General features: G+C 37.9%; 1 long non-coding RNA gene across 2 annotated transcripts; it reads left to right on the plus strand.

The window, feature by feature from the left end:
- The first annotated feature begins 596 nt into the window (after nt 1-596).
- Nucleotides 597-3,852, plus strand: LOC101165212 (uncharacterized). 2 transcript variants are annotated; one of them, XR_002291410.3, is made up of 5 exons: nt 597-835; nt 1,365-1,399; nt 1,961-2,050; nt 2,377-2,472; nt 3,374-3,852. It is a non-coding gene; the product is annotated as an uncharacterized LOC101165212 (long non-coding RNA). The 2 variants fall into 2 exon arrangements; XR_002874952.2 differs by lacking the exons at nt 597-835; nt 1,365-1,399 and having other exon boundaries at nt 1,796-2,050.
- Nucleotides 3,853-9,979: the final 6,127 nt, after the last annotated feature.

Raw genomic sequence — 9,979 nt, forward strand, 5'->3', positions numbered from 1 at the left:
CTGGGTATATGACTGAAAAGGAAAATAAAGTTGCAGTCCTCTACACCCAAATGTGTCTCTGAGCTCCTTATTTTACCTATGAAACTCCGCTTATCCGAGACTAGCCATTCTGTTTTGTGAAGACTGAATTTTTCTTAAAGACTCACTCAGCTTTACTTCTCCCAAGCAACATTTTCAACTTTTTTCTGAAAACTTTATTTCGACTTTAATCTCGTCATTTTAACTTTTTGCCTGTAAGTGAGGAGGGAAAAAAAACGTGTCCTCCAGAACTTTTCTTTCTTACCGTGGCCCTAAAACCCCTTCGTAAATATTAGTATCGTTTTTGACACCAATTTTAAGCATTAGAAATAGCACCAACAGTACACTGACAGTGCGCTGAACCTTTTTCTCTTCAGTGATTTGTGATCTTCACTGGTGTCCATGGATTACATGAAATCTTTCCACCTTTATCCACCTTTGTCATGGTAGGGAGAACACGTCAATGCAAGGGTGGGGTCATCTAAGATAGAACAAGGGTTGAAATGATTTAATATCACTGTAAACCCGAATAGTCCAATGAGCTCAAAAGTTTTATAATCACTCAACTCAAAAGTAACAAACAAGTTGAGTCAGCTTAAAACCTATAAGCCGATTCAACTTTTGCCACAGTTATATGTTTATTGGACTAAAACATTTTGAGTAAATGAAACCTTGGAGTCAAAACTTATGAGTAATGAGACGTGATGACGTCATAACGTACGCCCATGAACGTGAACTCAGCCACAGAAGTCTTCAAGATGGCGGAGGTCTGATGCGAGTGTCACCTGGCCCAAGTTGATAACGCACATACGTCTAGGTAAGTCGTATTATTTTATTTTTTATTATATTTTATGACTTTCGCCTCTGTATTATATATTTGTTACTTCTTTTGATGTTCCTTGTAGTATATCCCTTGTATTCATGACGTGCTCCACGAGTTTGTATGTATCTTCGAATATTTGTTCTGAATTAAACAATTATGTATGTTTTGCAGTATCATGTCATCAGAGAATTATTGCTTGTGGTTAAAAGAAGTTGTTGGGGCAAAGTTTCAAGTTTTACGTTTACCGAGTTGGTTGGCGCACATTTTAAATTATCTAACCGTTACTAGCTAACCGTTACTACTAGCTAACCGCTAGCTAGCTCTGGCAGAGCGGCTGCCACAGCCACATATACGACTCAGTGGGAATTGCCTTTTTTTTCTACTACTTTTTACCATAGGCTCTGTGATTTCGGTAATCGTTATTTTTTTGTGTAACTTGTATTTCACGTAGTAACCTAATAAATGCAAATGTGGGCTAAGCTAGCTGCCGGCTTACGCTAACATGTTCTCGTATCTTCTTTAGTGAACCAGCGGTGCGTTTGAAAAATAAGAGCGGGGGTAAGTTTTGATTGTAAATAACATGGCTGCAATATTTAAGACACGAGCAGCTCCCAGTCCAATGAATCCTCCGGCTATGGAGAACATTTGACCTTATTGACAAATTAAATTAATTATAAATAAGTAAAAATGTATAAGCTACCTTAATGTTATGTAGCAGTTATAACTTTGTCCTGAATTGGGCTTGAGTTAAAATACTAAATGTATCATAAAGTTTGCTTAAGACTCAAAAACTGTATTTTGGCCACTGGTTTGGTTGTGATTTGTGTTTCAAAGTGTCAAATATTTTAAAATAACTTTTTTGTCTCTTCCTAAAACATCCTCTGTCATTCTAGCTAATGCACAAGTATTTAAAAAAATATTAATATAAATCATAGATTACATATTGTGGACAGAGTATTGAGGCTATTGTGAAATGCAGCGGTTTTTCCAAGCTACCAGTAGCTTGAAATAGCTTTAAAATGTGTTTAACATTTTAAATTTTTTTTTGTAGATGTGAGCTGAGTTTCATCGCATCACAAATGTCAAACTGTTAAAACAGTTTTATTTTGACCTGGACAGACAGACGCAGAGGATGCTGATCTTTTTGAGACAGAAGGCAGCACGAACCGGAAGGCTCTATGCGACATTCTGCACCTCTATGATAAACAGGTGAGGTGTAACTGCATGGCATGATCAACATTATGCATTAGTATAGCTAAAAGAAGGGGCTGACTTGGCTCGGTTCATATTAATCAATGAGCGTTTCTAATAAAGTGAATGACTGTAAATGTTTACTGGAGAAAAAAACATCAACGTTGATCCCAATGCATTTGTAAATATGAATTTAATGTCATCTTATGTTTGGTGTATTTTTTGAAATAACTGTACAATTTTAAGATAATTAAAAAGACTAGATGAACTGAACTGAGCCAGACCAAAGGGTGCAGTCATTTGAAATATGTTTGTCATATTAATTTGTATTTGTCTCTGTGCAGCAAGAGCAGACTGCTGATGTCAAACGTACTCCTGTCCTGTACTGGCTTCCCATATACAAACGTGAGGAGGACCCACAGTTCTTCAAAGTTTGGAATGTAAGTACTTTATGACGGATAATGTTTTATTCACTAAATAGTACCAGTGACAGTGTGCTGGTTAATACTCCAGCTGTGTGGGTAATACAACTTAACCAAAAAGTCATGCCAAAGCAATGTAATGTGGCAAAGCACATGGTCTCCTAAAATATTGCACTCCAGCTCATCTGTGCTCCTGTACCTGACCGTTGACCTCGCCTCTGGCTCGTCTCGGGCCCACAGCCGTCCCCTATTTCATCTGGATGACGCCAATCTGCTGGACTTTAAAAATGCAGTTGTTGAGCTAGAAAATGTAATTCTTCTCAAAGAGTTCTTGTACATCGCCTGTCCGTCCTGGGGAGGAGTTTTTTTTTAATTTTATTTTTATAAAGGAGTTTTTACTAACTGTGTAAGAGGGTCTAATGGCAGGGATGTGATGTGTGTAAATGTGATCCTGTTTTCAGATTGTCAAATTTTTTTGTGTACAGTGCGTTATGGAATCATGAGGACTCTTACAAGTAGTCTTATTTTGATTTCATTTGATTTCGTATTATATAAGCTCTGTTCTTCCAGATCCTTTTCAAGCAATAAATCAAGCTCTACATGACTTTAGTTAAAGATCACTCTATTGAATTAAGCAAATGTGATTTAAGTGACGTTTTTGTTTTATTTTCTGTCTTTTTAATCAATGCATTTCATCATTTCTGTAATGAGTTTGATAAATATGTGTAAATTTTTTATTGCTTTGACTACAATCCTTGAAATCATTAATTTAAATCAATTTTAATAATTTTCCTGATGTGTAATTTCTGACCTTCTCTTAAAATGTCAATTTCAGGTTGTAGTTTTTGGATAAAGTTTTCTTCCCTCAAACGATTAATTCTCTCTCTCTAATACCACACTGTTTTTTTTTTCTTTGCAGATTAAAGAGTCACCAGAGGCAGACATCAGCAGCACCTCTGTTGGCATTCTGACCGTCAGCAACAACAATACAGTTCAGTGCATTTCTGTCCGCTCAGTACAGCAGTTGTGGTGGAAGATGAGCTTGTGGTAGGCGACATTCCCAAATGGGTATTTTTTTGAGCGCTAATGTTTGTAGGGAAAGGGCAGCCTAAGAAAATGCTGTTTTATGTGGGAAAAGTGTAAAAAATAAGGCTGATAAACAATTATTGCTTTTCTTGAAATGTAAGAATGCTCTTTTTTTATAAAGTTGTATAAGGAAATGGTGTAAAAAAGATTAGTGCTCATTTTTTGCTTTTCTTGAAGACTGATTTATTTATTTTTTATGGCTTGTGCACTTTTTCTTAACACAAATTGTGCAGTGTTTTACCTTTTTGTAGTACCACAAGTTGTTCAAATGTACTTGTGTAAGGTGGTTTAAAAATAAACTTGCAATTACAATTCTGCCTCAGTTTTTCTTTTGTAAAAATGGCCGTGACTAAGAAGGACAAATAAGACTAGTTTAGACTTCAAATGATTAATTTTGAGTTGAGATATATTAAAGTCTTTTAGTTTATTAACTAATGTATTAAGGTTCAATAAAAACAAAATATTCTAGTTCAGTAAAGTAAGAATCTTTAAGTTAGTTAAATAAAAAGTTATAGTTTAATTTTAGTTAAATTGTTTTATTTTATTCAACTCAAAGATCTTAAGTTCAAATAACTTGTACTTTTTAAGTAAGTCAACTTAAAAATTATTATGTAATCTGTTTCCTCAAAAATTTTGAGTTCACTGAACTTATTCGGGTTTATTAGGGTTCCAAAGAGTTGGGCCAGTGTTCCAAAGTGTATTGGTAAATGGTAAATGGCGTATACTTATATAGCGCTTTCTACCTTCTTTCGAAGGCCCAAAGCACTTTACAGACACAGTCCCATTCACCCATGCACACACACATTCACTCACTGGCGGCGGCTCCGCTGCCCAACACTGGCGCCAACCTCCCACCAGAGGCAAGGTGGGGTTCAGCGTCTTGCCCAAGGACACTTCGACACATGGGCGTGCAAGGCGGGAATCGAACCTGCAATATTACAATCATGGGTCGACCGCCCTACCGCTGCACCACGGCATGGAAGCAAAACTTTTTCTGCTATAAAACGATCTACCAACTCTGGGATAAGAGAATCTAAAGCCTCCCTTTTTCATCTTTACACTTGTCCTGTCCAGCAGCTGAGTAGAATATCTTTATTTCTATAGCACTTTTCCCAAAAGGAATCACAAAGTGCTTTACAAAGACCATAAAATCATATCAAAACACAAAAAAGTAATAAAATACAATACTAGTAATAATAATAAAACAAAACACAGTAAAATGTGGTAAAACAAGGAATAAAATGAACTAAAAGCTCTCCTGAATAAAAACGTCTTGACCTGAGATTTAAAACACTCAACGGAGTCGATCTGACGCAATGACAGTGGGAGGGAGTTCCAAAGACGAGGAGCAACGGCTTGAAATGACAGATCTCCTCTAGTCTTAAGGCAGGTTTTTGGAATGCTTAAAAAATTCTGGTTGGAAGACCTCAAGAATTGGGCCGAAGAGTATGTGGTTAAAAGATCAGATAAGTATGTCGGAGCTTGACCATGCAAGGCTCTAAAGACTAAAAGTAGAATTTTAAAATCAATTCAAAATTTGACAGGTAACCAATGTAAAGCAGACAACAGAGAAGTAATGTGTGTCCGTTTACTGGTTCCTGTTAAAAGCCTCGCTGCAGAGTTTTGGACAAGCTGGGGACAGTTTGGAGAAAGTTTGCTTAAACAGGTAAAAAGAGAGTTGCAGTAATCAAAACGAGAAGAAATAAAAGCGTGGATGATTGTTTCCAGCTCAGATCGATACAAAATACTTTTTAATTTTGCCACGTTCCTCAGATGATAAAAACTGATAACTAATAACTGTCAAACAACACCCCAAGATTTCTGAGACTTGACTGGACAGAGGAGCGCAGAGATCCAAGGTGTTGTCTGATGGAAGGGATTTTATGTTCAGGGGCAAAAATCAGCATCTCTGTTTTCTGGGTATTTAGGACTAAATGATTACTGTTCAGCCATGTTTTAATGCTCGTAAAGCAATTCCGCAAATTTTGTAATTTGTAGTAATCATTTTCCGTGGAAGAACAGTAGAGCTGGATATCATCTGCATAGAAATGATATGAGATGTGGTTGAATTGATTAATACGTTTCCCGAGAGGAATCATATATAAAATGAATAAAATAGGGCCAGAGAGACCGTAGTCATTGTGAAGACGTTCAATTAAAATGTTATGATCCACAGTGTCAAAAGCAGATTTCAATTCTAAAAGCACGAGGACAGTATACTGGCCTGAATCAGCTGCCATAAGCACATCATTTGAAACTCTTAGGAGAGCCGTCTCTGTGGAATGGTTCTTCTAAAAGCTACACTGAAAAGAATCTGATATCTGAGTAAATGGAAAAGGACTGAGGTCTCTTTTGTCGGACAGATTTAACTGTGACAATGAGAGTTTTGTTTTGCTTCCACACACAGGTTATATATTTGAATAAACCCCCTTTGTGACCAAACTTTGATTTTATTATATTTTTGTACTTTTATTTTTGGACTGGATAGAAACAATGAGATAGTAGAGATGGGTGATTAAAAATGGAAATGTATTAAAAAGGTTTGACACACAGGAAGGGGTAGGAGTACAAACAAAAAGAGCCAATGGGTGTGTCTCGCAGTCCCCTTGAGGTTCATGCGGCAACCCCAAGGGACGTTGGGAAATTGGAAAGCTTGATTGTCGTGTGGCAAGTGTACCCTGAAGTCTTCGTAAGACTAATGTAAGCTGCACTCTGATAGTCTAATTTCCTAATTTCTAATAGTCAGGCTGCAAGGATCGAGCACTTATATGTGAACAGCACCAACTTGTTGCTTGCTCAGTCCACAGGATTTTCTCTACATGACACACACTCACCTACTTATTACGTGTTGTCCCCCACAGCATGCCCGTAGAAACATTTTCAAAAAATTCCTTTGACTTGCCCATTTTTCACCTTCAGACAGTCCATCACCCTTAAAGGTAGATGTATCCTAGGCTTTATTTTAATGTTCGTTTAAGTTATTTTAGTTAGTTTTGTAACATTCTTTTTATGTTTTTGAGGCGTCACTGCAATATTAAGCCAGACAGATAGATCAGCGCATACGCGTTACCAGAGGGCCTGGTCAGGTTTACTGAACCACAGAGCATGGATGTAACTGTCGATAGAATACTGTCACAGTGCTCACAATCGTCTGAGTTACAGAGACCTGTCCTCTGTCCTGTATAGTAAATTCTGTGGAGAGTTTTTAATTGGAACAGTTGCAAGTTTGGACTTTTTTTTTCATTTAGAGGTGTTTTAGCAGATTTCTGACAGGAAGTTTTGATCTGTGCTGCTACTGAAATCTGGACCCGGTTTTAAAATGTTGAAATATCTAAATTGCACATGAGTTTTATACAGTAGCAAATTAATGGAAGAACTTACTAGATCGTTTTTCTTTGTTTAAACTTGCTCCACTATGTTCCACGCTTTAATCAATTATTAAGTGCTAGAGAAGTGTGATGCTCCTCTTTGGCCTTATGGTAGAGTGTCTGCCCTGAAACTGTAAGGACTCTGAAAAAACGGACCCAATGACCCCCCTGCTTGAGACTCAGCATTAAGGGGTTGGAAGGTTCCTGAGAGTGTCGGCAGCTCACCGCTCCCCCAGGGGATGATCAAATGCGTAATTTCCCGAAAATAAATGTGGGACAGCTAATGGTACTTTAACTTTTCTGTTTAAAAAGACGTCTGGATTGTTCTATTCCACTTTTAAATCAAAGCTTAAAATCCTCTTTTAGGAAAAAAGCCTTTACATTGTTGATGGTGCTCGATTTAAATTTGTCTTTTCACTTTTTAAACATAACATTTTAATGTGAAAGGGTGTTTTATTGTTGTTTTGTAAAGCAAGAAGACCAGTATTTCCAAAGTACATGATGCAGAGAGTAAATTGTTTAGCTTGAGCACAATTCAATTGCCTTTTTCTCTTGTATATGGATGTTTATCTGGCAATTTCTTGTTGCAGAATTAAGAATCTCAAATGTTTCTTAAGAAATTCAGAATCCTTTTTAAAAGCAAAGGTGTTATTCATTAAATTTGAACCATTGTTCAGCTTTTTCTCTGTTTATGTTAGAAAAATGCTTTTTTTTTTTGGGACCGCCATTGCATACTGAGCTCAAAGCTGGCTAGACGCCTCTTAGTCTGTCTCCTATAGTTCTTGTTTGAGCTTCATGTGGCAGAATTCACATGAACACAAAATGCCCACAAGACAACGGTGTGAAGTGACAAAGTAACTGTCAAAATACAATAATCTAGAAACAAAACAGGAAACCTGAAGCTGACACTCTAGAGCAACTGTGCCTCTCCTGCACTCGTGCTTTCACATGCCCCGCCCCCATTGTGTTTCCACCCAACAAAGGCCACAGATGTCATTGATCTTTTATCAGCCAATCAGCCGAAGCCCCAACAAAGGCTGAAGCGCGGCTGGCCGGGAGCAGGATTGGTGCCTACCAGGACATACAGGTGCAGTGTCTGGCCCCGGGGCTACTCTGACAAGACGGATGGTCTGCAGAGGAGCCACGCGTCATCGTACCGGCAGCTGTGGCACCTGAACAGCTGACATTGATAGGCGACTCCTCACTCTGCCAAAGAAAAATGAAAGTAAAAGATTCATTGTAAAAATGAAGCGGTGGGGGGGCTGAAGGCAGCCAGCTTCTGCAGGACATGCAGTCCAGATGCTGCAGAAACTGCAGTCGAGATGTTGCATCTTTAAGCAGTCTTTAGTTTATCAAGCCAGGACATTCACCCTTGATAGAGCAGCTGAGCCTAAAATCAGTGCAGGGATCTGTTCATACATGCAGGCCCAACTGAAGGAGAGCAGTCTCAACCCCCCCACCCCAAGAATCTATACAACAGGAACAGAGCTGTAAAGGGTATTTAATGGCTTCAAAGCGACCACTTCCCATGAAAAGTCAGACTTCTGTGTTCAAAACTGTTGCGTTTTTGCAGTCAAAAGGGATGTTTGTAATATTTGATTGTGTCTGTGGACAGGTTCCGCCCTTTTGAATGACATCTACACCTGCCAGTCATGATGATAAAACTTCAGCAACTTGTTGCTTTGTGATTCTACCCACTCCTACTTCTTTATTCATCCACCAACTTCCCTAACCCCTTCATCCCCCCTTCCTTTTGTACCCTTACCCCTCATCTCTAACATCCCACTCTCTCCTTCTCTCTTCTTTTTTTCGTCCAGTTCAAAAAACAAAATGAATACAAACATAATTGATATAAATAAAGTTTAGCCTAAAATCCAAAAGGGGTTTATACAAATATACACCTCTTGTGTCAGAAGATTTATAAACCCCTATTGTAACAGTAGATTCTGAGGCCTTCAGCTCTTATCTGATGCTCAGCTTTTGGACAAGACGAGTTAAAAAGACAAAAAAAAAAAAACTAGCTAGGCTAGCGACCGTCTTCGGGCTCTACATACAGAATGCGTGGTGGCCACTGATTGCGCATTGAAATTTAAACCAGTTGAACCGGGGACATCGGATTTGGTAGTGACATATGAATGGGGTATTTTTTAGTTCACAGAAGTACCAACAATTTGCAAATAGATCATGAAGGAGGAATTAATAATTGCAGTTTGTGTCTGGCTGGGTTCATATGACACCAAGTCTTTCATATTGGAATAGAGCTGTGAAAAAAAAAAGTCTGGAGCAAGATTTGTGAGATTTGTACCGACATTTTGCACCAAGCCTCTTCCAACTCCAGTATGAACAGCATATGCTAAAAGTGTGTTCAAGAACCCGTGTTAAGTACCTGCTTGAACATGCATCACATGCCTGGTATTTTATGATGGGATTTATAGCAATAACTTGGATGTAAGACCAATATGATTCTTCAAACTATTAAAAGTATTATTACAAGCAAAAAAAAAGTTACTATTAGAATTATGAACCAGTTTTTACCCCTGGACACAGTCAGAGGGTTTCTCCACAGTTACTTCTGAGGTCTACAGAAACAAAATGAACAATATCGAGTCCACAAACATCCCCAACGGCAGAGGCCTAGAGGGGAGTTTGCAATAAACCGACCCTAACAAGATGGGATGTGGTTTTGATTTTGAATATTTTTATTCCTGTCATGTTAATCGCCAACTTAAATTCTCAATTTTCAGCAGAGCAGATAAAACAATTAATGCCCATTATTCTTTTATCATCGGCTAATGGCACTTACCCAGAAACACATTAGTATTTTGTTCTCTCTGATATTCCTAAGACATTTTCCCTTTTGTATATTTGAAGAAACGCCGGAAAAGAACTTTTGAATTTAAATTTTTAATCAACAGCCAGATTTAGTTTCTGGTCAACATACAGTTGATCGAAGAAACTGTTTTTTGGAACACAAGCTTCCAGTTTAGAGCTGAATAATACACAAGAATGCCAAAATGAACACGTTGTTCTGCAAAATGAGGAATGAGAATGAAAAAATAACTTTACTTAGA

This window comes from Oryzias latipes, chromosome 2, assembly GCF_053564925.1.
Source record: "Oryzias latipes strain Hd-rR chromosome 2, Olatipes_Hd-rR_3.1".
Classification (NCBI taxonomy): domain Eukaryota; kingdom Metazoa; phylum Chordata; class Actinopteri; order Beloniformes; family Adrianichthyidae; genus Oryzias; species Oryzias latipes.